We start from the raw sequence: 27,837 nt of genomic DNA, 5'->3' as shown, positions 1-27,837 counted from the left end.
CGTTTCTATGGAGTTGCCTCATGCCTGTAGAAACGCTCGCGGGTTTTTGTAGAGTGTATTTTCTTGTAATATCAGCTCTGTTGTACGGCGGCCATTACAAATAAATTTCACCTTACCTTTTTTAACGCAGATTCGATGTTGTTTCAAGGAGTTATATTTTCTTTTGTTATTTTTGAAAGGTAAGTACCTACGAGGTGAAAATATAATTTTGTGATGGTTGGGAACATTGATCAAAAAAAAGAAAATCTACTTATATTTTGATTAATGAACTGATATGATAATTCTCTTTGTCCGCATTTTATTTTGACGGTCCATAGTTTTAATTGATTTCGAGGAAGTTTGGTAGGTACCTATGTGCCTATGTACCTATGAGCTTTTTAACCAGGAAAACCGGATGAAGTCCCGGGTTGCATCTAATAAGTTAGTAGGTATCTAAATAATAAGTAAAACGGGAAAGATCAAAAAAATAATAAATCGTCGATAAGTCCTTTTCTACTTAGTAAAATATGTACCTATGTGTAGGTTGTCAGTCAAATAGATTACACTAGATATATAAATTATAGGTATATTTTGAAAAAAGAAATATTAATTAATTTATGTCAAACAAAAAGCATGCAAAAAAATGTGCTTCCCGAAACAGGATAACAAAGTAGGTATAAAAGAATCATTGAATAGTTCCAAAACAAAGAGAAGTACAAAAGGGAACAAAGAAAGGAGGAAAACTGCAGGCAATTATTCAGTCTACTGGATGCCGACGGAACAGTTTCTGGTTGGCTTTGCTACAAAAATATTGGTTGTTTGCCAACATATCCTTGTGCAAGGGAAGCTGTTTTATTTTCGTTCAAAAAATAATCTAAGCAACTTCCTTATTTATCCGTTACTATCCGTATTGCTGAGAAAAGCCTTTTGGACGTGAAATGTTTAATTAAAATTTTATTCAAGATTTACTGTATTTCAATTACCTACTTATGTTAAAAAAAAATATAAGTAGGTAGGTAATAATTTTAATTGACAGTTCTAAGTAAAAATTGTAATTGATAGTAAGTAGGCAACGTGATATAAGATAAAATATTAAAAATCGGTCAACTGCGAGTCAGACTCGCACAGGAAGGATTCCGTAGGCACACCACCGTACATCAAATAAAATTTTTAATTTAATTTTCGTGGCGGCAATTTTGAAATTTTTAGTAAGCCGGTATTTGTGGTTATGTCGGCATGTACCTACTATGAAATTTCAGGTCTCTACCTATAGGTTCACGAGATAAGTACAGCCCGCTGACAGACAGACAGACGGACGGACGGACAGCGGAGTCTTGTAATAGGGTCTCGTTGGCACCTTTCAGGTACGGAACACTTGAAACTATCTCGATAAGCTTTTGCTTGAGCTATCAGTATTTTCTGCACTGTCTATTTATTCAGAACGTCTAAGTGGTGGTAAATACTATTTAACAAAAAAACGAGTCAGATAGATTTTGAGGTTTAAACAAACTTGTTTCTTTAACAAAATTAAAGTCTCCATTAAAACTAAGGAGCACATTAGGAACCGTTTTCAAACACTTTTCGTAATGAGAACGATCGCAAGTGCGACCAGTAAATTCAGCTTCCAAGTTCCAATCCGTGGGTTTAAGTTATAAAAGGTATGACCATAATATTATACAGGTAATATTATCAGGGTCATCACTAAGGGGTAGTTCCCCTTATTTCTTCTTCGTCATAACACTATTGGCAGAGAGGCCGTTGCCATCACGAAGTTCTTTATATCACGAACTCTTTGACGGCAAATGTTGTACTTACGTCTCACAAGCATTCGCCACTTCTCCTTGCTAGCCGACAGCCAGGATCGTGCAAGGGACTGCTCACATCAGACCATCAGGACTACAGATTACAGACCATCGGCTACCTTCCTCTGGTGCCCTCCACATTTCCCCTACAGTTCCGTTTAGTTATTAGGTATAACTTCTAAGAGCTTAATATTTTATACAATACCATGACGTGATAACGTGTGTGACCAGGAGCTAACTCTCACAAATCTGACGTGTACTTTTTAGGGTTCAGTGATTAAGAGTTCCAATAGGACCAAGCCTCCGCTCTCCGTCCGTCCGCCTGTCAGGGGACTAAACCTATCTCATGAACCTCATCTTCTACCTATGTCATGATAGGTAGAAGATTGAAATTTTCACAGAGAGTGTCTTTTGCTGCAATAACAACAAAAAATAAAAGCCAAGATGGCGAAATTCAAATTTTTTTTTAAGTAGGTATACCTACATAATAGTTATAATATCTGGTAGGTACTATGGCACGCAGCCCTTCGCGTGCCTACGAGTCCGACTCGGACTTAAGTACCGATTTTTTTGTAATAGCTTAAGTTAAAGGTATCCTCGTAATCTCTTAAATTGCACCGACACACAAGAATAACAGCAGTGCGGGACTACTTTATTTGCAATAAAGAAAGTGGAATCCCGGGTTGCGCTCCAATTACCGGGATATACGCGGCAATCCCGCTGACGTGTTGCTTGGTCCCCGGGATGGGGCAATTATACATACATCGTCTGAAAACTATTGCTTCATTTTGAATGGAGGGTACTTAACCTATACCTTGTTGCAAATATACAAGAACTCTAGACCTAGAAAAATGAATTATAACTCAAAATTTAAAAAGCCCCCGACACAATAACCTCTATAAGAAAACTAGAAAAAAGCTGATAACTTTCAAACGCCTGAACCGATTTTCTTCAATTAGCTAAGAACATTTTCGATCAAGCCACCTTTCAAACAAAAAAACTAAATTAAAATCGGTTCATTCGTTTAGGAGCTACGATGCCACAGACAGATACACAGATACACGGGTCAAACTTATAACGCCCCTCTTTTTAGGTCGGGGGTTAAAAAAAGTAAAGATTTTTACCTTCCCGCCTATATCTACTATGAATACTTCCTGATTCTTGATAACTTAGGCAGGCAGTAACCCTGCAGCATCAGGATTAAGGAGTTGGATCCAGAATTTTTTATGCAGGACCACCACGGAAACTTCCACTGTCGATTCAAAAGAAATTTGCAAATCGGTCCAGAAACCTCGAAAAATTCGGTGTTATGGTAAAACATTAAAAGAACCTCCTCCTTTTTGGAAGACAGTTAAAACCCTGTCTTCGATTCAAGTGAATATTTCTTTTGCAGTATTTATCGAAGCGAATCGTGGAAAACACATTTCCTTGAGCCCCGAAAGGCGATACCGGCGCAGGCGGGACGGGTCCCTAGGGACTCACACTAGTTTTCCCAGCATATCTTATTGCTCTTTTGTTGATACCCTGGCTCGTTAGTTTCATCGCTCGGGGTCATTGGAAAGACCCCGCGTCACGGGATTGTCGAAATCTGTAGTTCGAGAATGTCACTTTTACCCTTAAAATTGAGATTATTTTAATATTTTAATACAATTCTTGTAGCATTTTTCTTCTTTGGTGAGTTTACATACTCACCAAATGTATACTTATTGCTATACCTAGTAGTTATTTTTGTGATTGTACGAGTAGGTCATTTTAGTGAGCTACAATCAATTTTGTACCTAAATTAGTTTTTACCAACACTTTTACGATAATTTTCTAATATGGTGTAATATTTATCCTATTTCGAATGTGTGACGAATAAAAGCAAGATTATGAAGATTAATAATTGTATATTTATGGTGTTAAATCTAACATAATATTTTTCTTAACCACATAGAAAATAAGAATAAATACCTAAGTATATTTAATATTTATGTAATAGGTAGAGTAATCTCATGTAAAATATTAAGTTTTACCTACAACTTGCCATGGAGCATAACTTACAAGATCACAGGGCGCCAAATTAGTGGATTTCATATCATAATATAAATTCTCATTTGTATCGCCTTTATGGCAGCCGAAAGCAATTTGAAATTAGACGATAAAGCCTCGCTTTTCACCAATTATTCAACGAAATTTCCAGCTGAGACCGTGTTATTTCAAAGGATTAAAACATTCAAATCAGGCAGTTATACAAGTGGGGGTAGCCCCTCTGAAGACGACCCTTGTCTTATTTATTCATCCGAGGAAAAAACTTGTTTTGTTTACTCCCCTAGCTGTGTGAGGGAGGTCAGATATACGCTTCGATGGCAACTTTGCAGATTTACTGCAACGCAAGAGGATATTTTTGCTTGTTTTGGAATTGTTAACCTAGCAGCGGTTGTAAACTGGGTATGTTTATCTTCTTGTTTGTTGTATTGCTGAGTGGGTCATGATATCACTACTCATAAAATGGAAAAGTGAGTTTGTTTGTTGATCTGTTCTTCTATCACGCTTCAACGGAACAATGGATCGACGAGATTTTTGCATGGATATATGTAATTAAAGTCCTGAAGAGTGAATAAGGCTATCTTTTGTCCCGGAAAATCAAAGAGTTCCCAGGGGATTTTAAATCCAAGTGGATGAATTCGTGGTTGTCAGCCTGTAGGTACCTACCAAAATAATGAAATCGTCTTGTGATAGTAAAATTACTTGCAGAGAACATGCTTCTCTGGTCAGGTATAGAAACATTGTATAACAAAGAATGTTTGTACCATCGAGAGAATGAAAGTTATACCTATAACCTTCAAAGAAAATTAAGTGTATAAATTGGAAAACTGTTCAAAGATACCTATTAGTGATAGAAAAAAACTGTTCTAAAACTCTTTAATAAAGATCTAGATTTTTGCCAATGATACAAGTAAATTTCTCTTTCATTAGATGAATATAATTAGATATGAAGCAGTTTAAGCGAATAGCCCAAAATCCAGAATATCTAGCTTAAGGCGCAATGAAATTGCACCCACAGCTTAGCCGGTCTCGTCCCGACATCGCAAACTTTGCCTGGCACAGGTGCTCAAAGTTTTGTAATTATTTGAAATCTCTTAACTAGCAAATGCAGCTATACTTTGAATTCATCTAACATAATGTTTCTTTATGCATATTATAATTCAAACTATGGGCAGGTATTTTAGAAACATTCAACTATTATTCTATATTTTGCTACATAAACTACATCAACACAAACTTAACATACGGATAGGTATTTATACCGGCCGTGAATAATTATTTAGAAATCAAATTAAAATTCATTGAATATCGATTATAAATAATTAATTTAATCCGTTTGTCACTACATTACATTTTGACATTTTATTTTTGTATGTATTATTCTCGATTATATGTAGTAAAGTTTGTACAGCTTGCATTTAATATTAGGTGCCTACTGCCTATGCAAAATATTTGCACGCCATTGTACGGCAAAAGTGGTGATACTAAAATGAATTGTAATTTCTTTGTTAACCTGCACTTAGAGCAAACAAATAAATGATTGATTGATTGCTTTTATCTGTGCTGCAGTGAGACCACATAATTGGATGCCTTGTTATTAGAATTTCTGTGAGTGAGATACCGTACCCAAGATCCTGGTAGCGTAAATGTATCTATCGTTGGATGATTTTTATTCTTTACCAAAGTTGAAACCCCATTAGTTAATTAGTTGAAACCCTTCGAAAGTTCCTAAAATAGACTTTTACAGGTACCTTCAAGAAGTGAGCCCTCCTGTAAAATCGACAATTGTGTACCTAGTTAGTGCAAATACTGTAAACTAAGTCATCAATTTTAGCAAATAGTGTAAGTGCCTATACTTTGAAAGTAAAAATGCTAAAGTTTGAGATGCTTAACGCTCTGTTATTCTACCCCAGAGCTACCCTTTTTAAGGGGATTTCTTTATGTTGTGAGAGCTCATTCATAGCGTCCATCAAGACGATTCCGAGAGTCGTTACGGTGGCGCGAAATGTAGCGAAATCATCGCTTCACTGCCACTACTTTTGCTACGGACATATTGTACCAACTGAAATAGGTACCTACTGGTACTGGATACGTTTGATCCTTTTTTTATTCAGATACCAGTTAGCCAGACTGCAATCTCACCTGATGGCAAGTGACGGTCTAACCTGGAAGGGGTATGGCAGTTTTTTATTAAACCCATACCCCTTTGGTTTCCACACGGCACCGTATCGAACGCTAAATCGCTTGACGGCATGGCTTTGCCGGTAGAGTGTTAACTAGCCACGGCCGAAGTCTCTCATCAGATCAGACCAGAGGCAATTTATAGAAATTTACATTTTAACATTTACTTGAAATCATTATTTTAACTGAATGGATCTAGAATAAAGTTGCCTGCCGTTTGCCTGTGTTTTTTTTGTTTATAACTTCGAAATTTCTTTTATACTACGATAAAAAGCTTCAACCAGATTTAGCAGGTTATCGGGAAATTCGTATAGCTAAGAATTTTTCAGATCTAGTTTGAAGACAAAGAAAAAGACACGATTTTCGAACCAGAAAATAAAATGTTTGTCTAAAGTTCTAGTAGTTATGTCAGTTGAAGTCGTAACAGAACTTGTGGACATTTTGCGGCGGCAAATTTACTTTTAATAAAGGCCGCAATAGAACCTCTGCAGCCGTCGCTCCGTCGATATTACACGAACACCCACTAATGTTCTCTTTTACTATTACACTCGAAATATTACTTAGGGTTGACGATCTTTGTCTTAGTAGGTAGGTAAGTCTAGGTATTATTTTATCTATGCGTATGTGTCTGCTACGTTTTCACTAACCTTGCCTAACCTAATCCAATTTGACACAGAGATAGCTTACATTTTACATACTTGCCAGGGTTAGACATGGTTACTTTTTGTAAAGAAAAATTAAAGAGTTTCCACGCGATTGCTGCAGAGTCCAAATCTTCGCCGTCAAAGTCGCTACATTATCTAGGGTCTAAGACTACATAATACATATGTATTAGGTACGATGCTTCTCAATAACTTTTCTATGGCAGAATCTCATTAATTACTAGCATAAATTAATAAAAATATGTACCAAGCACACACTTAAAAATCCTGTTTACTCTTGATGATCAGGCATTAAACACAAATGGGGAGGATACTGATTTAGAATCGAATTAATATTATTAGTAGGCTATATCGAATTAATATTACTTATTATTAATTTCATATATCGAACTAATATAATAATACCTAATAGTCGATCAAAAAATATCCTAAATAAAAGGTTGTCTACAAGAAGCAACTTCTTGACCGTTAATTGCAACCGCATGTTTCGAAACATTAAGTCAACCCTCCTAAATGAGTACACAAACAAAATAATGTAGTGCAGGTCCGACGGTCGTAATGACCATGCGACGTCCCCCGATCGTCGCCCGCAATTAAGATCGGCGACTTCCTATGTAGTTAATCCAAAAATACGTGCGTTGGGTGATTATTGGCTGTAAATGACGTTTATGAGACCGTTTATATTGGCTACGTGGAATGAACACTAATAGCTCAATAATATAGAAATTAGTTTCATATTTCTAAAATATTGCATACCCAACTTATAAATAAAACTTGTTGATAGGTATGTCTAAATCAGTTTAGTAACATACACGTTGAAGAAACTTAAGAATAAAAACGCATAGCTTTTAAAAAGTTAACAAGTAGAATTCACTGGATATCGTGAGTACCTAATAAGGGGCATAGAGCGAAGGCTCCAGTCCGGCACGTCGGCTTTATGGACCGTTAGTGCTACTGAAATCAATAAAAGTGCCGGAATGTACCGCACATGCGCAATAGAGACACCAGCCCGTACTGAGTCAGCTACATTTATTTTATAGCCACTTGTATTTGTGTCTATGGCCACTTTGTACTCTTTACCGTTGACGGAGTAAAAAGAGGGAAAAAATTAATTGGTACGGGTCGTAAATACCGTCAGCGGTATTAGAGGGTTGGTTTTTAAGATCTAAAGCATAATTTAATGTTTCAGTACTTTCTGATTATTATAAGATATTATTTAACAGCCCCATTTGTTGATTTATATCTTTATAACAGGTATTTTAACCGGAAATAATTAAAAGCTATTTCACAGTATCTATGTAGGTCTATTCGTACTAAATAGGTATCTATAGATATGTTAGAAAGGTCTTTGTTACTCAGGCAAAGTTATTAGTTCCTAACAAAACCTCGATCTCACGCTGTGACTAATAGATAAGTACTGCGCACAGACAATCTTATAACTTAGCATTACGTTAAATTTATAATGGAATAGAGACATATTTAGCTCCGCCCACGGACCGGTCCATTAAGTGTTTTAATATTAATATATCAGAGTTTAGAGTTATTCACTGATTAAGTAATTTATTTGAGCCATAAAGTTGATATCATCTTTGGAATTGCTAATTGAGCCGTAAATCTATAACATTGTAGAATCATTAACCTAATTCTATTAGATAAATCAGTAAAAGTAGCCTAGCTAGATGAAGCTTTTAACAAAATAAGTTTCAACTCCATAGAATGAACGGTAAGTACCTACGTAAATGTAAGTTAAAAGAGACAAACAGACAGACAAACATAAGATGATAATAATCTTTATAAATAAGTTTCGGAATCAAGGTCCGCTTGCACGCCTGTTGTTTAGCTGAATTTTCTATATCTTTTTAGTATAGGTAGGTGCATGTTTGGTCTAGGTAGGTACTCCTTCCGAAATCTGTAGGCTACAACATTAACTTGTCAAAAAGAAGCGGTATTAGCGGTTTTGACTTCCTTTTGCGATCTAAAATTCCTCCGTAAGCCACTAAAAAAGCAACAGTCTATTTGATTTCACATAAAAACTTATTTTACTAACCATTAGCAGTCTCCCTTCACAATCCATCTCCTAAGATTTAAATAAGCAAACGGGCATTATTCGGACGTTTACGAGATCTTTATGAACTGTCAGCCCATCAAAATCTTTTTATTGAATCACTAGACCATCAATTTTCCAAGCATCATCACGACAAAACTGATATGGCCTTTAACGACAGTACAATTAATTAAAAAGGTATAAAAGCCACGTTTATATACGGGGAGACTATAAAGACTAAGTTTTATATGTCGTAAACGCGATTGTTAAGGACCCTGACGACTTCGACGCTTGGGACGCCAGGACTGTATCAAACCGCTTATGGCAATGGGAAAAATGTAGCCATCTCAAGTTTGATAAGAATTCAGATTGGTTTTTTTTGTTTAAACGGATATAACTACAGATTATTTACAAGTACTTATGTAGTTATATTATTTAAGTGAACAAAGGTATCTATTTAAAAAAATAGGATGTTTTAAATAAAAAAATTGTGATAAATTTATATATTTAGGTACTTTGTTACATTATAATAAGAAGTGTAACACATCATAGACTAGGTAGGTACCTACTTACTAATAAAATATAGAGCTAGGTATACCATTTATAACTAATTCATTCGAAATATGAATGAAAGTAGACATATAAATAACCCTGCGTGCAAAACACAGTACTAAATCACCAACTCAGAGGAGAAACGCAAACATCGCATAAAAGCTATTCAGATCAAAAGTAGATGTCTCGGAAGGCGAATAAAAGAGATTTATCCGAGGCGAAGGAAACTTTGAAAATTGTAATTTTTAAATAAACCATTAAGAAAAAGTTCCGGACCATTTGAGGGTTATCGTACCACTATTCAGCGCCATTGTTGAATGTGACATTGGATTTAAGGCCGTGTCCTCATCAGGCGAGCAGTGAGCGACTGACAGTCCGCTGGCTAACTCTGAGCGGCGCGCGGGGTATCGTCGCTATCTTAGGATTTAGCTAGCGGTGATCTGGCGAACTCTTGGGAGGGTAGGTAAACGATTAGTATTTACTTATATCAATGTACCTACCGGGCGCAACGTTCAGTTCGAATGAGTTGACAAATCAAACACCACGAACTGCGTAGGTATCTAAAATACGCTCTGTATGGACACTCTATTTAAAAATCATAGGCAAGCAGCAAACACTATTGCTACCGCTCACTATTCGCATAGTGAGGACAAGGCCTAAGACGCCGATGTAGAGATAATAGAAGAGATATTTTAAACTACACGACGTGGGACGTTACCTATATCATTTATTTTTAATGATACTTGCTGATATTTTAAAAGGCAATACGAATATTAATGGTTTTGCCCACTATTATGTCAAAGTAATGATTTAATGATAGATTTTTATATAGATATAATAAATAGCGTGTTTTTAAAGAATCTTTTATAATAGGCAAGTAGACTACCTACGCACCTACCAACTGATAATAATTAATGATTAATGTCTATCCATGCAAAAAATCGATTGAATGGTTTGACATGATTGGTAGATTTGCAATAAAAAAATTTGCTCGAATTTTCGGGAAATAAACATAAATAAAAAGCCTTTAGGACTAAATTAAGTTGTCGGCATATTCTGATTTAACATCATAGTTTAAGTCTGCGGTGGCTTGACTTAAGAGATTAAGTTCCAAGTTATTCTCATCGGAATGGAGTGTTTGTAACCATTAATTTTTATGACCAACCGCATCCTTTGATTGTGTAAGGTATATGTGAATCAGAAAGATAAAATTATCTTATATTTTTATTAACAGAATAAAGATCTTAAGAGCGCCTCTGAATTAACATTTAAAATTAGCTTACCCTATCTAATGTGTAATGTGCTTACTTATCTATTATAACGAATACTAAAACAAAAATATTCAAAGATAAATAAATACTAAAGTTTTATTCTTAAATGTGGGATCCTTTTGAATAAACCTAATCTTATGGGCTTTAAGTAATTAGGTTTACTCAAAAGTAACCCTTATCTATCCTACTTAACATAAAGCTTTACTTAAAGCTTTTGAGTTAACAGCTTTTAACTTTACCTATAAGATCAATAAATATTTCAAGAATTTTGGTAAGTAAGTAGATAGGTATTTTTATAAACAACAAGAACTTATTTCAGCAATTATGGACCTTAAAACAGTTTCTAATAGTATTTTTGATTGTTCTTCATTTCGAACCACGCACATTTAAAGGGTTTTGTTTTATCAAAAACGTTCTCATTTACCGTGGGCTATGTAAAAATGTGAAGTATTTATTAAAGCAATTATTTTTTGCATTTTCAGATTTACTGAGGAGGTGCGGGAGGGCGTCGTACATTTATTTGCGAGGCATCAGGGCTCCCCGGGCGCTGCGGGGTGAAATGGCAAACACAGGAAACGGATCAGGAACTTTCCCGCCGAAACGGCGAAAGGGAGGATGTGTAGGGTGACTTTGTATTTGCTTTAGCAAAACACAGTTTTTTTAAGTAAAAAATAGCGAGTAAACGAGTAGGCGGGTCACTTGAAGTTAAGTGATTACCGTCGCCCATGAACATTCGCAGCACCAGAGGAACCACCGATGCGTTGCCGGCCGTTCGAGAATTTGTTGGTCCGCCCCTTGAATAACCCCATGTTCTAATCCAGTGGGAACACCGCTGATGGGAGTTGATTCCACAGTATGCATATGCGTGAAAAAAGTATCTGGCACAACAGGCGGTCGAAGTGTACCAGGTGATGAGGGTGGAAGGGGGAATATTTTACCTAGGTAGGACCTAATACATGTTTAAATTAATGAAGACTTGAATACAACTAACCAGAAACAAAGGCGAATGGCGTGCAATTGAAGAAGCCGTTTTGATGATGATGTAAATGTTGATAATGAACATATTTATGAAAAAGGTATAATACCTACTCTTTTTAGGGTCCATACCCGAAGGGTGATAACGGAACTCTATTACTAAGCCTCCGTCGATCCGTCTGTCTGTGAGCGGGCTGTACCTAGCTTTTTCATCCACACATTCCAAATGAGAGGGCTCCTAAATAAAATCCAAACAAAAAAGATCGTAGATATTAAAAACCATCGTAAAGAATTTCCACCACAAGATTCACCGAATGGGCATTAATAATGCAATCATAACGCAATGGTCATAAATACCTACGCGTTTTAACGCAATACGTCTTGCTTACGCCGCGTTTTCCCCGATATTCCTTAACTTATGGCCATCCTTTCCCCTTGATATGTTTATATGCATTAATACGGCTTTATAGCAACGAGATAAGCATAAATCTAGCGGACGGTGTACATCCCACTTTATTGTTATTTCGTTGAATTTATTTATGAACCTCCAAATTGTCAAGTAAGCAGGGAATGAAACTTTGGGACTTTGATTGTTTTGTAATAGTGGGAGGGATTGTTTTTTATTTGGTCCAGAACATTTTTCATTTAAATATCTGAGTGGATTTCAAAGCAAAGGTTTCCTCACTCTAGTTCACTCTGGTTTCGATAAATGAATCGCCTTCAGGGTCGTTGCCTCTAGTAGTATCGTAAAATAGACCGTATGTAGAGAGAATATTTAAAAAAAACAAAATGACTCAGATAATATCTAAGTTAACCTAAGAAAATTATAGCATATCTAATATAATTACTTATCAATTCTTTTAATTATAATGTTACGTTATTACTTACCTAACCTTAAAATAATTAGATTTTCTTTCATTTTTATTTGTACCGCTACCATAAATAAAATGAAAACTTAATACAACAAGCTCTAAAACCAATAAAACACATGCTTCCTACGATACTTTAAACATTTATACACATAAAAAAAGCAATTTTTATGGCAAAATGTTACAGAACATTTTTGTACTTTTACCCATTTATATTGCACTCGCAAGAAAGTTGCTCTACCATTTTGTATAAAAATATTTTACTTAATTAATTAATATATTAATTAATAAGTTAATTTTGTTTAAATTGTATGTACCTTTTGCTATTGTTTAGTAGGCACCTACTTCCGAATAAATATTTAATCCTAGAAAAACACATACAAGAAACGATCTATGAATTTGCCACATATTTTTTTTTACTTTGAAAATTGAATTCTTAATCAAAATGTAAATTTTATCGTTTTCTGGCCTCTCATCACAGAACATCTACATAATTTCAGTAAGTTGACTAGTAGAAAATACTTAGCCTTATTATTCTATATTAAATATAGTATTCTTCGTCTGTGTTGGTGTTAGCTGGCGGGCGTGCTCTGCCTTTTTGACTGGAAAGCGCTCTAAAGGGGTGCCGTGCGTATGTCGGTGAGTGCCGGCACAGACGGGGTCCATACTTGTATAGTTTAACTAACTTGTTACAAATAACTACAAACTTGACATTGGCTAATCTTTGTAAAACCAGACGAAAGAGAAAAAAAAAGTATTTTTTGTAGTTACATGGAAAAAACAATTGTTTTAGAATTTTATAAGTTGAGCATACCAGTCTCAAAGTAGGTATATGGTAAGAAACAAAAGGGGCCAAGGAAATAAAATATGAATTCTGTACGTCTCGGCAGTTCCGCGCACACGTTACTTGTTTATCCTTAGGGTGCCTTCTCATTTCAGACAACTGCCATGATTGCCGCGTAATAGCCGAAGACGTTCCCGGGCCCTTACCAATTATAGAGAGACACGGAGTCCATTGAATAAAAAGAAAAGCGGGTCCAAGTTAAACTGGTTGTCATCAACGTTTTGGCATACCAACGAATGTTTTACTAATTTGTGGAAACTGATATTAATTAAGTGTATTAACTTTGGTGCAAATTTTTTTTATAAATCGAAGTGAATATTTTTAATGACGAATATCTTTCTCATAAAAATGGATATATTTATTTTAGTAATTATTATAAAAAATCTACAGCGATTCAACGTCGTTACTTGTTTAGCCTTAGAGGGTGCCTTCTCATTTCAGACTACTGCCATGATTGCTGCGTAGTGGCCAAAGACGTTCCCAGTCCCTTACCAATTATGGAGAGACACGCAGTCAATCGTATAAAAGGAAAAGTGGGTTCAAGGTAAACTGGTTGTCATTAAGGTTTTGGCATACCGACGAATGTTTCATTAATTTGTAGAAACATAAACATACCGAATAATTATTCCTAAGTGATATCTAAGTTTTTTATAGGACAAAAATACCAATTTGGCATATTTTTCGATGATTTTTGGATTGGGAGACGTCACATATCTTTGAAATTTTCAGGCATGCAGGTATCTTCACGATATTTTCTTTCCTTGATTGGTTGGTGACTCAAAATGGCAAATTCAAAGCAAATTTTTGGCTAACATTTTGTTTTGCCAAAATAATGAATCTTTATACTAAGCATAGTTGATATTATACTTACTACTAAGTTGATGATACAGGAAGCATGTTTATATTTCACTATCTGAAAATGTATTTTCAGGAAATTGGAGGGGAGTTGTCATAGTAGGTATCTGAGATGCTTTATGTACATTTCGCCTGTTTTGGCACAGTGTCAAAGTATTTTTGGCTCGCATTGCACTTCATGAATGCAGCGAGTTTGCCGTTTTAAATATATTACGATAACGACCTACATACACATATTGGAAGTTATTTTAATGGCAGCTATGCAATATATTACCATAGGTAGGTATTCCTTTCCTTGGATTATAAATTTAATTTATCCGATATCTTACGATCTCTATAATCCTACTATGTATTACTAAACTGTAATAATTTATTTCTGTGTGTGCGCATAAGGTAGCTGTACTCGTAGATGCTAAAGTAATCATTCCGAATGAATTACAGCCAAACTTTTATATTTTGCACCAACCTTAAAATCTGCTGAGTTGAATGCAAGATATCACGGGCAATGCTGAGGGCAAAAAGTTCGTTTTGAACTGAATAAAATATAAGTGAAAAATCGATAATTTCAAGTTATTACCTATACCTGATTGATTTTCATATTACACCACTTTACCTACCTAAATATGATTGAGTTACACAAATGGATATGATGTCAATCAATGAAAACAAATACATATAGGTATCTACATAAATTTCTTTTATTTTACATTTCAGATCTTTTCAAACAAGAGCAAATAAAAGATAACAGCGTTGTGAGATAAAGCGTACTCGTATTTAGCCGTACGTATTACATTATCAAACGGAAAAAAGGCGAAACAAAATTGAAAACAAGCCATTGTTATGTTATACGAAGGTTCCACGAGAAAAAGGCAATCTACATGGAGGGTTTGCACCGGACGCCTCGAGATGAGGAAATAAGAATTCATCCTTTCTCGCCCCGGGGAAGGCGGCGGGTGGGGGGAAGTGGGGGCAAGACGGACGACGCCATTCCAAAAACCCATTATACGAGCTCTAGAGCTGTTTTCTATCTTGGAAAGGAACCCGCGCCACCCCCGCCCGCTCCTCGCCCCTCGGTGTCCCGACTTTGTTTATGAAAATTACCCATTAAAATAGCTATGAAAGTAATGCTTTTACCACTCCCGAAATTAATAAGGGAATTGATATAGATTATTTTAAGAGTCCGCCGCTACTTACACATTTTCTTTTAAATTTCTTTTAAAATTTAATTTTTTAGGTGGTTTTTCTTACATGTATTGAATTCAAATAGAATTAAGAATACTAGTGTGCCTTTAAATAGGTATTAATAATACATGTAAATTTTCCGAAACTTGATTCCGAAATTTTAATAAATATTAGTATTATCTAAGTTATGTAGATACTTTAGGGAATCATGTTGTCTACTTAAATACAGCTGAAAGTCGTATTCATAATAAAGAATCGAATTAAAAGACAAGATATTTTATTCACATTAAGTTGTTTATGCAAAACTGTATTAGGAAGTAAAACCAAATCTTCATCACGTTTGTGAAATTATAAATCAATTTCAGATTAACGATATTTCCATTGCAATTAATTATTTCGGTCTAATTTTTTACGACTTCTATAAAACATTGATTCCCGTTTTGCTCGCACCCCGCGAGGTTTACGATGGTACGCCGCCGTTACAAATTAAATTAAAAAACAAAATTATAACACTTGAACCCAAAATCTAAATACACATTACCGTTCCCCTCTTTATTGAGAAGCAAGTAAAGAAAATTCTTTAGATCGTATGGGTTGCTCCCTTTCTTACTTAAGAGCTTTTCCATATTCAAGAGTAAGAGGGCAGATGTTCGTAGTTCCCGCTAGTATTTCGATATAAAGAAAGATTATCCGAAGCCCCTAAGGAAGTTTGAAATTGCTATTGTAGCGAAAAGGATTATATGTTAGTACTACGCCGTAGCGGGTCTACGTCGTAGCGGGGTTTTGAAAGGTTGTATGACAAAAGTTATCTTTGCAGGCTTACCTATTTATTGGATTATAAGTTATTTTAACGCCGTTTTGAAGCACCTTTATACTATAGGTAGCTTTGTAAATGATAAGGATAACCGAAAAAAATATCAATTTTTTTTTTCAGATTTCGGTTGGGTGGGTTACGTAACCCACACCACCACTACTAACCACTTACTATGTGCGTATAATATATACATATATACAATTTTAAATATATATCATCCTCATCATCATGAACAACCCATCGCTGGCTCACTACAGGGCACGTGTGTCTTCTTAGAGTGAGAACGGTTTTGGCCCTAGACTCTACCACGCTGGCCAAGTGATGATTCGTAGACTACACACCTTTGAGAACTTTATAGAGAACTCTCAAGGATGCAGGTTCCCCCACGATGTTTCCCTTCACCGTTAAAGCAAGTGATATTTAATTACTTCGAACCCCCGACCTCCGATTAGTAGGCGGAGGTTCTAACCACTTGGCTATCACAGCTTATACTTACTAACTATAGCTATATAATTACAATAATTTTTGTAACTATTATTTCTGTTCATTTCTGTTTTAGTAACTATTATTGACACAATAAAAATAAAATTGTATTTAAAATAGTTTCCAATAAACTGCAATTTTACGATCAGTTAATTAACACAAAATAAAGTAATAAAAACAAACGATTTAAAACGTAAAATAAACAATACGATATCGCGACAAAGCACAACAGAGCGCATCCAAATTAAGCCGGTGAAATCCAGTTGGAGCCGGTGGAATCCGGTTAAAGCCGACCAGGCCCGGTGCGATACGGCCCGGCCTAGCGCTGCGGTGCTAATCCCTATTTTAAATTCTGATAAAAGCACCTGTATTATTCTGACCCTTATTTATTAGTCTATTAGTTTATTAGGTTTTATTTACTAGGTATATCTTCATCAATTGTGACTGTGAGGCCCGGTATCCACCTAAGTGGAAAGAAGAGCAGATGTGTTCAGTCGACCAATCAGATTCATAATAGATGACGCGAAAAAATTATCCGTCATTTTTTAAAAATCTGATTGGTTAACTGTAGACATGTCCTTTCCTCTCCGCTTAGGTGGATACCGGGCCTAACTATTGAATAAGTTTGAAATTGGTAAAGGTTGGTAACCCTAGTTAGTGCGTGCAGTGCAATTAGAAAATGGCATGGTTACTGCATCGTTATATTATAAGGCTATGTCAATTATTTTTATATGCTTTCATGATTGTCGAGACAAATAATGCGCAACTTTACAGAAAGTATAACAGTACGTTACCTGACAATAAGCTTGCTTAATATCTAGGAGCTACAATATAAAGGGAAAACAACATTGAAAATTTACATACATATCTACCCGGGATCATTAAACATCAAATTTAGGGATGGCGTATAATCCAGCGTGCATAACGAGATCGAAAATGAAACATAAATCGCCCAGACGCACTTACAGCGATTAAACCCATTAACGGGCACGGGTCATCGGTGCCCAGAAGCGTCCCTGTCCAATCAGCAACCCTTCTACTGCCAAAATAACCACCAGGTACAAGTGATCCCGGCGATCTATCAAAGCGGTAGTGTAGTGGTAACGTTAGATAGGTCGCGTGGTTCGCATTAGGATGGTTGGTGCGTTATCAGGATTCATGATCGGGCGCCCCTGTACGCCCCCACTCAGATATACGGTAACGATCGCACCACAATACCATAGACAATAAATATGGCCCGTACGCGGCTACATATGCTGGAGGCGCGTACAGCCAGCCAGTACGAGTATTCGTATTGTTTATGCCACATTAAATTGTTAGAATGTTGCCCGGTTATTGCCGAAAGCGTATTTGGTTCGCGTATCGTTATGTAAGTTACGTAGCCGTGGGCGTAAATTGTTTCTCCCTAACGTTTACTGCTATTCCTTGTTAGTTTTCATGTGTTTTATATAATTTGATCGTAGGTCGTTATGGTCTTGTTGTGTGTTACGGTGGAACTAAAGTATCTATAACTCACAAGAAAAAACCCCATTCGAATATTTCCATCGAAAGAAGTCGACACTCTATTTTTATATTCACCTATAATTTAAACAGTTTTCTCACAGAGCAAGGATAGTATGTTATTACCTACCAGAGGCTGGACGAAGCTATCTGGACAGAGCAATCTTGAGGTAAGAAAGAGAGACCCGAGACGGCCCCAGTAATTCCGGGACCTAAATGGCAGAGTCATGGCTGAGCCATTGTGGTCGTCATTGTTCACGAGATCAAAGGCGTTGGAGTACTTATATTAAATCTTGAGGTCTTGATTAGGGATTCATATGAAATATCTCATTATCATAAATTTCGTTTCCATAGCAATAATTGTCTATGTGAACTTCTCCAACCAACTGCTGAATCCTGATGCTGCGAGGTTGACGTCTACATACAAGTAAATCACAATAAAAACCCATCGATTATCGTGAACGGTAAAACAAAATTGTTTAGCTAAAAATCGGTCAATTTCGAATCGGACTTGCATACGAAGGGTTCCGTACCTACCATCGTAAAAGGAAAACACTTCTTAATAGTTTTTAATTTTCTCGGTAAGTAGCTATTTTGAGATTTTTATTATTTGTTATTATAGCGGCACTAGACATACACATTCTGTGAAAATTTCATCTGTCTACCTACTACGGTTTATGAGATACAGCCCTCTGGCAGACAGCCGGACGGACGGACATCGGATCTTAGTAACAAGGTCTTGTTGGCACCCATCGGGTACGAATCCCTAAAACGTGTTTTCAAGCAAAGAAGTTAATCAAAATCTACTTTTATTAGGTAAATACACAGTCATTACATTACCAGAGTTGCTTGCGTGACCATAGACCATCAATCGTGGGCAGCTATTTTTACTAACCAATAAAACTTACTTTAATTCTGTTTTATGTTGAAACACGAATAGCGCAAGTAAAATTAATTTATGTAGGTACATTTATTAAATCATGTACTTTTTATTTACAAAATGAGTAGGTACCTACCTACTTTAGCTGTTAATGACAGTTTTGTTTATATGTCTACGTAATGGGTTGGTGATTTTGAACCTAATTTCAATAAAAACTTCCTTATTTATTCATGTAGATGCCCCCTTCCTAGAATATGATGCCCGCAACTTTGTTCGCGTGCGTAGCTTAAAGTTATTTAAAAATCCAGTAAGAACTCTTTTCCGGGATAACTTGTAGCTAATATATCCGTCTTTGGGAGGCAAGCTGTCTCTGTACCAAATGTCCATAGCTAATAAAAATAAAATAAATAGCTCCTTTTTGCATTATAGACACATCATACTTGAGGTAATCACACTTGATGGAAAGTGATGATGTAGTCTAAGATGGAAACTCTATTTCAAATTTTTTCCAGCAAAGATAGATATGCAAGTGGTGAAAATGACTCTACGAATCCGCACACGTTCCTTGGGTGAAAACTTATGAGGAAAACAAAATATTGCATCGAAATATTCAAACAAAACAAACACCTAGATGAAGCGAGCAAAACATTTTTCCATTTCCTCAAAGTAGCTGCCATCGCTAAGTGACGGAATACCTTTATTTCAATAACAATATCACTCCGAAGAGATTCTATCATACAAAATATTTTTCTCCATAGGGTAGGTAGATTTAGTATATTTATAGAACTTTCAGGAATATTACTGCTTGCAGGTAAAAAACAATCAAGATAATGTAGGGAAAATTATAAATCCTTCCTTCTAAAGACATATCGTTAGCTATGCAGATATATTTTTAATAGCTCATATTTTTGCTTAATATGATTAAGAAAATGACATAGGACATACTTATTATATTATTATGTAGGTACCTAATTTCGCGTAAGTAACTACTGAAACATATCTTGATAAAAACTTACATGATACTACTACGTGTTAGCTTTTTTTATAAAAACTAAGTAGCAAGCAAACGTGCTCTTTAAAAATAGTATGCATGAATTAATTAAATTAAATATAATTAAGATAATATCTTTGGGCGTTGACTAAGTAGGTACCTCGCACAACAAAAATCCTATAATGGCGGAATACTTTTGGATGAATATAAATATAGTATAGAAATATAGGTATAGTAGACACAAGTCAAAATAGAAAAAATATTTTATTGAAATCTTTGAGGCTTTCAGCATGAATATTATTCAGACCTTCTAGCAAAGATTCCTACGTAAATTTATTTCGATATCTTATCTACCAATGTATGGACCAGTAGTTGTTCGGTGTGGCAGTGTTACGGAAGGCTATGAAAATAAAACATTCTTCAACAAGCGCATAAACGTCAAAGGGAACGCCTACTTGGAATAATTTTCGCCCCAACATCCAAAGTACATTTCCATGCATAATGTTAGGAAGAATATGGAATTTATGGTAACAAGTTCATATGGGAAACTTGTGAAATCGAAAGCGTGGCTATTGACTGAAAGCATTCCCATAAGGGAAGTCAGCTGTTATAGCTGCGTATAGAATATCATGTATCTAATGCCTGTGTAAATGATTGATAACGATATCTCAAATAGCCAATAATTCACTGCCATACCTCTTGTACTAGGTAGGTATATCTACCTACCCATTTTACCTACTAGTTAGACAAAAGTAACGTATATTACAGCTTGTTTAACATTTTTTACGGTTTCTTTTAATTATTTTATAGGACTGAACCTGAACTTATTATTTTACATGAAAGCTTTTTTAATAACGAATACACAAAATCGATACACGTAACGCCATCTATGCTAAGCAGACAGCCAACTTTGTCACCAATGTAGGAAAATGTATAACAGTTTAAAATTGGAATATCTTGTGTACCTATTTAGGGCCGATTTTCTAATCATCAAAAATAATTTTTATATCTATTTATATAAATTTAAGATTTTGACAGTTTTTGTCGGGAATTTGTCAAAACTGAAAACGTGAAATTAAAGTTTATCTGGCGATCTTAAAAATCAGCTCTTAGGCCTCATTCGCACGAGAGCTTTTTTATCCCGTAAAATCAAAGAGTTCCCACGGGATTAAAAAACTAAATCCATGCGGATGAGGTCGCGGGCATCATCTAGTGGGTTATAAAACGTTGTTTATCTAACAAAATTCGCAGGAAAAATGTAAAATAAGTACTCTTTACTACTACATCCATGTTGTATCGTCCATCGGCGGCCGTGCGTGAAACGGCCGCCCGCTCCATTAAACGCGAGCATTCGCTGTGTTTGATACACTACCGCTATTGGGGAAATTGTATTTTTGAAAATACCTAAAATTTTTAGTAAGTAAGTAAATTTTTATTAGTACTTTTTTTCGTTGGGGAAAATGCACACATCCCGCACTAAAGCAGGTATGTGGCAATACCAGGGTACTCACTGAAAACCCAGCGGCATCGTCCACGGAATGAATGAGGCATCTTAGAATCCCGGGTATCGGTTGCAACTGAGACCCATTCCTTTAACTGATTTTGACGAAATTTGGTACAGAGAAAGCTTGCATCCCGGGGATGCAAAGGCTACTTTTTATCATGGAAAATCAAAGAGTTTCCACGAGATTCATAAAACCTGAATCCATGTGGACTAAGTCGCGGGCATCATCTAAGTAGGTACTACACTAATAAATAATTATCTATCTTCAATCAATTCATGGTTACAATTTTTTGATACCTATCTACTGGTATTATTATACCCTTTGTAATAAGATTAGTTGGACAAGGACAAAACTTCGCCTAATATAGTTCTTTAAATTATAATTGTGGCCGTTTATTATTCAATTTTGCTTCTAAGATCATACTCGTGCCTAATATTCAATATGTAACAAGTTCAAAATGGAAGTTATCGCTTCATACGGGTTGGTCACGAGGGAAATTTAACAGCTTCTGTCCATATTTGCATGGAAACTGTACGCTGACCCTTCTGAAGCGTTAATGCGCACTCGGATGATATTTGCATCTAATTGTAATCCATTGTTATTTCATGGGAATGGCCAGGGGGCAGTGATAAATTTGATTATACCTATTATATGGACCATATCAAATGTGCGCGTATGTGTATGGGCAGTGAATATTATGTTATTGTCTACGATTGTTAGGCTTTAGGTACAATAGAGTTACCTAATTTGTTTTTATATAAGAGAAAGGAAGAAAAATTTTATGTTCTATAACAAATCTTACAAATCAGTAACTATTCAACATTTGCAACGACGATTTTTTTTGAAAAAGAAAATAGATAGTATAAGTAAGTACAATAAAATAAACCATAAGTACGTGTTTCAGACATAATAATACATATAAGGTTAACTTCTACTAAATGTAGGCTCAGTTCCAATGACCTGTTTCGCTGTTCTGTGGTTCAATCGATATCAATAATACTAATTAATTTTTCAGACATTTCCAATTTCCTTCTCATGCCATGGTGTGGTGTACCTACCTAATACGTAACTGCAATGTATAAATTCACTTAAATTGTGAATGTAGGCATCTAGCCTAGCTCGTAAACGCGAAATTGAATTCTCTCACAGTAAAATTATAATTATATTCTCAGTAAAGGCCATGTCGGCGATCCCGACGAACGGGCAAAATGTGTAACTTCCGTTTTCCGCGGCATTGGGCACAATTTGAAATATTTTACTGCTCTTGTAACGACTTGATGGCACTGCCGAGGGCCACTTATATATCTCTTTTATCTTTTGTTGGCCCTCGCCCCTTTGCCCTCTGTCGGATAAAAGTTCGGGAGCCTTTTTTAGCGAATTATAGTTGAGTAGATTCGAATTTGTTCGGGTGGGATTTTTTTTTAATCGCTTGTGGAAATTAAGCCACATTGTAAAGACCGTTTTCTTTTTAGAAGACAAGAAAATCTTTTAAAAGCTTATTTTTAATACCTATTTTGTTTGTATTTTCAGAGGGCGACCCCTGCGAAAGCTGAGAGCTTTTGTGAATCTATGACTGAGTATTTACCTAATGCTTTACCTAAATGCGGAATTGTGTGTGTATGTTTGTCAGTTTTTTTTAATCACGCCACAATAATTGAGCAACGGATCAACGTAAACTTTTGCATGGATCAACTGGAGAGCGACAAAAGCTATAGGTATCTTCTCCAGAAAATTAAAGAGCTCCCACAGCATTTTAAAAATCCTAAATCCACGTGTATAAAGGCACAAAATAATAATGAATTTTATTCACTACCTAAGTAGGTATATCTAAGTACGCTGGGAAGGTAATAAGGTCCCATAAGGTGGATTTTCAAACAAGAATTCTTATATTCTAAAAAGAAGTCTTCATTGGTAGGTGGCTCCTAAATTTTCATAACATATTTAACAGAAAGACAAACCACATTCCCGATATAAATTCTATTCTATTTTGACCTTTGATTCGAGAAATACGGCGTACAATTAATTCTGCAACGAATGGGCTGGCGTAGCAGAAAATATCCTCCGAGATTCTAGGCATGGCATCTTAATTTAAAGACACTTTCGTAAACAACAAGTATACGGACACAAATCTCGGCGATCGGCTTCTTAAATCAGGACACTATCTCAGTTGCAATCTGTGGGATTTATTATGAGTTTCTCGTTTTATTGCGATGGAAACAAGGACTTGGTACACGGGACGGCGTGCTTTTGTTTTGGCACGCTTTAATGACATTATTATTACTTTGATATCACTATGAAAGTAGATATAACTCTGTAAAAATTTAAGAATTTTAGTAGGTGTAGGTACAATATTATAAAATTATAAATGTTCTCTACTATAACGACGGCTATCAAAACACAATAAGTAAATAGAACAAAAAGTTATATTTTTCACATGCTTAACCTCTGTTTGTTGGTTTAATTTATAAAAAATCTGAAATAAATGAATAATTTCCTAATTGTCTCTGGTCTGGCACCTTACAAGCAAAGTCATACCGCCAATCGATTTAGCGTTCCGTTACAAAACCAATGGGTTTTATAAAAACTGCTATAGTCCTTCCTAGTTAGCCTGTTTCAGTCTTAGATTACATCATCAATTAGTACTAGGTGAGATCGCATCAAGGACTAACTTTTAATCGATTAAAAAATATAGTTTTCATATTCATTAAAATATTCATTTTCAATATGCAAGTCATAAAACACTAACTACCTCGCGTTACATATTAAATCCCGATCTCTGAATTAATAACGCATGAAGGTTATTTTGTTGCAACGTAATTCTATAACTGGTTGGAAATGTTATCCGTTCTTTATTGCTGATATATTCATTACCCATTCGTCTTTCGCATCGCATTACTTCTTATACATATAAATAACTAAACAAAAGGTACCCTAGCTCTGCCAGGCATAACTTATGACGAACAAAACTATAATTCAGACAAAAAATATATAAGTTTAGTGGTCTTTTTCATTTTTTGGTAACGTCTTGATTAAGTAGGGACCACCTGCTTGGGTCCGCTTCTGAGGGACTCAATAAATAAAGCTCGAAAAAAATATTAATGGTCACATAAAGTATCTGCTGAAACTCAAGTATGGGATATGGTCGTTTATGTTGTTATAATGAAAAGGGGTGTAGAGGGGATGCTTTGGTTTTGCCGATACAAAGTTGGATTATCTAAAAATAATAATACTGTGATTTGTGACATGAACTGTAGGTACCCACCTAAGGTAGGCTAAGCTAGGAGGTAAGTTGTTATGTTTAATGTTAGTCAGTATAATTAATCATTTAATTGGGATCTTTGAATACATCCACGCGGACAAAGTAGTGGTTTTAGTTTTCAAAGTACTTTATTATTAAGTAGGAAGGCAGTATACCTAATATTGATAGGTATTTCCTTAAAAATAAATAAATAATAATTGGAAATGGAAGTGATTAACTTGAATAACAATAGGTTGTTAACTACCTAATACCTACTTACCTACTAAGTAAGTAGTTCAGTTTGGAGGTAAAATATGAAGAGCTGAGAAAGTGTTTGTATTGTGTAATAAAATATTCTGAGCATTCTAGCCGTCTTCAATTATTCTGTAGATACTTATTATAGAATAAGGTACCTACTTGCCAAGGTATAAAAAATATCGCTCTTATTAAGCGTCTCTGCCAGAAAGTCCATTAAGCGAAATAAAGCTCAACCATCAAATTTTTAAAAAGGTTTCGTTCCCTTTGTTATTTGATGGTTATTATAAAGAAAGCATTAATAATGAATGTGCAAAATTGCATTTCACGCGCACAAAAAGATGTTTTTTTTTCGCATCCGCATTGTGGTCGAAATTAAATGACTCCAAAACTCTTTTGTGCGCCACTACTCCAGGTAAATAATACGAGAACGATCCAAAATGGCTGCTCCTTGACAACAAATCATCCCAGAAACATTTCTGCTGTTTATCTAATCGCAAATTTATTGTTGCTAGGCTCGCAGTGGTACGAATTAACAATGGACAAAGTATTATTACACTTTGAGATATATTCGTATATTAAATCACTAAGGCCATTCGTCGTAGCTATAATATGAGTGCTTTTATAGCTATCCCGAGTAGTAATGAAGCGGTTTCCCTACCAATGGTTTGAATGTCGCTGTAAATTGATTTTTATATTTTGTTTGACACAAATGATTGACATGGGAGACTTTTCGTCGTAGGGAACCGCTTGTACGATGCATTTACGACGTGAGCGACAATTTGAGGTGATAAATTTATCTGTTGTGGAATATTTGGGCAATTTTATGACTCATTTGGTGGTGTTAAGCACTCGGTAGGTTGTTGAAGTGTATCGAGTTGCGAGTTTTTATTTTTATCACCGTAGTTACTACGTTTATGGACTTTAAGGTATGTGTGACGTGACGCCATTAAGACGCAATGTATTTGTTTATTACACTATCTCCAAGTGTTTTTCAAATTGGTAAACATAGTAACTACCTAGGTACCTAGTACCTTTTAGAAGTGTGAGCAATAAATTAATGAAAAATAGGTAATAATGAAGTCATTGCTTTTTGTTTCTTTTTAGTTTAAATTTTTGGCGCTTTTAACCAGAAAACTTTGGGAGCAATCAGCGAAATATATCACACTTCACTCTAATATTATAAAGGAGAAAGTTTGTATGTGTGTGTGCGCGTGTGTGTGTGTGTGTATGTTTGTTACTCCTTCACGCAAAAACTACTAGACGGATTGGGCTGAAATTTAGAATGGAGATAGATTATACCCTGGATTAGTACATAGGCAACTTTTTATCCCGGAAAATCAAATAGTTCCCACGGGAATTTTAAAAAACCTACATCCACGCGAACGAAGTCGCGGGTATCAGCTAGTATAGAAGTAAAGGGAAAGGTAGGTACAACAAAAAATGAAAAGAAGATAATAAGGGCCACTCTGTACGACTTTTAGCTATAAGTTCAGTTCTTGAAATAATAATGTAAGTAACGTAGATTTAATGATGAAAATTGTTAAGTAAGTAGGTACGTGCATATCAAAGGTAGGTAAGTAGGTAGGTACCTAATTGACATTGTTCTTATAGGAGTAATTAAGTAGTAAAAATATTAAATTAAACTAACGCAACTCCGCAAATTACTACTAGGTACATTAACAATAGTTTTATATGTTTTTAGTAAACTGTATTTAGATAGGTAATTATTTATAAAATAGACACGCAGTAGGTACCTATTTGTAGGTCGCATGAAAAAATGCTAAGTAAGTAAGTTAGGCATGCGAGAAAGTTCTGCACGGTGCGTAGCATTCCGAAAAGCGCAGCGTCCTCGACGAAGGCTTTGCAGGAACAACATCAGTCTTATCCTACGCCCCGCCCACCCTGAAAGCCTTCATCCCATTGGCCCACATGACCACGCCCACACCCACCTACAATTATATTTATAATGCACACGTTCAAATAATTTACATTCAAGCTGAATTTGCGACCAGTATGGGTAATTGAAAATTTGTTGTATTGACCCCCCGGCGGCCTATGGCGAGGATTAATTTAATTAACTACCAATGCGTTTCTGATTTTAATTCGTTGTTTCATTGTTTCAGGGGCTTTGGAAAATTTTATTATATTTACTTATATAGGTATATTATGTACCCAGTAGACCGCACGTACCTACCATTTACTAATTATTTAAATAGGTACCTATCTATTTAGGTACTAGAATATGCCTCCATCTAATAATACGAGTAGTTTAATAAGATGAAGTGTACTATTATTTTTAGGCACAGCAGGAATTAATCTTTAGCCCTTGAAATCCTATAGATATAAAGAGTCATGGTCAAACCAATAAGAAAGTATTTAACTACAATAGGTACTACCGAGAGACGAAATTGCAAAGATTTTATGTCATTTGACCATTGATGACATCAAGCCATTGACCATTGATCAACAAAATAAAAACGAGGAGAAGATTACGAGAAAACAAGTCCTCTATACGGACGGTAGGTAGGTACCTACCTAGGATGTCTTTATGTCCTGGATAAAACAAAATTAGAAATCCAAGAGTGAAGCTCGCCCGACTTCATACCTAGGTGCATTACACGTGTAGCTAAACAAAAGTTATTTTTTACTTTTTAGTGTTTGTCGTTTTTGAAGTCGGTTTTATTTTTCTTTTGAAATTTTTTTATTTCACAATTTTTAGTGGCCCTACTGTACTATAATATGCTGTGCCCAGTTAAAACCCTACTGTTTACTAAGCTATTACACTGATCGCGAGCGATTTGCTCCTATCCATTGAGGAGTTCTGTTCTCCATCTCCGAAGATATTCATCAGATCTTCACCAAATTTATATGGGACCACCTGCACAGTATACCCTTTCAAACAAAAAAAAATTTTTCCAAATCGG

At 35.5% G+C, this 27,837-nt stretch overlaps 2 long non-coding RNA genes across 2 annotated transcripts; one reads left to right on the top strand and one right to left on the bottom strand.

The window, feature by feature from the left end:
* The first annotated feature begins 2,953 nt into the window (after positions 1-2,953).
* LOC123869168 lies at positions 2,954-22,199 on the top strand. Its single transcript, XR_006796825.1, has 3 exons — positions 2,954-3,035; positions 10,676-10,687; positions 22,190-22,199. It is a non-coding gene; the product is annotated as an uncharacterized LOC123869168 (long non-coding RNA).
* On the bottom strand, positions 2,958-27,837 carry LOC123869172. Its single transcript, XR_006796829.1, has 4 exons — positions 27,815-27,837; positions 24,158-24,162; positions 14,640-14,645; positions 2,958-3,033 (listed from the first exon to the last, which is right to left on the bottom strand). It is a non-coding gene; the product is annotated as an uncharacterized LOC123869172 (long non-coding RNA).

This window comes from Maniola jurtina, chromosome 10, assembly GCF_905333055.1.
Source record: "Maniola jurtina chromosome 10, ilManJurt1.1, whole genome shotgun sequence".
Lineage (NCBI taxonomy): Eukaryota > Metazoa > Arthropoda > Insecta > Lepidoptera > Nymphalidae > Maniola > Maniola jurtina.
The sequence above is the reverse complement of the archived record's forward strand: the minus strand, read 5'-3'. Positions and strand labels throughout refer to the sequence as shown.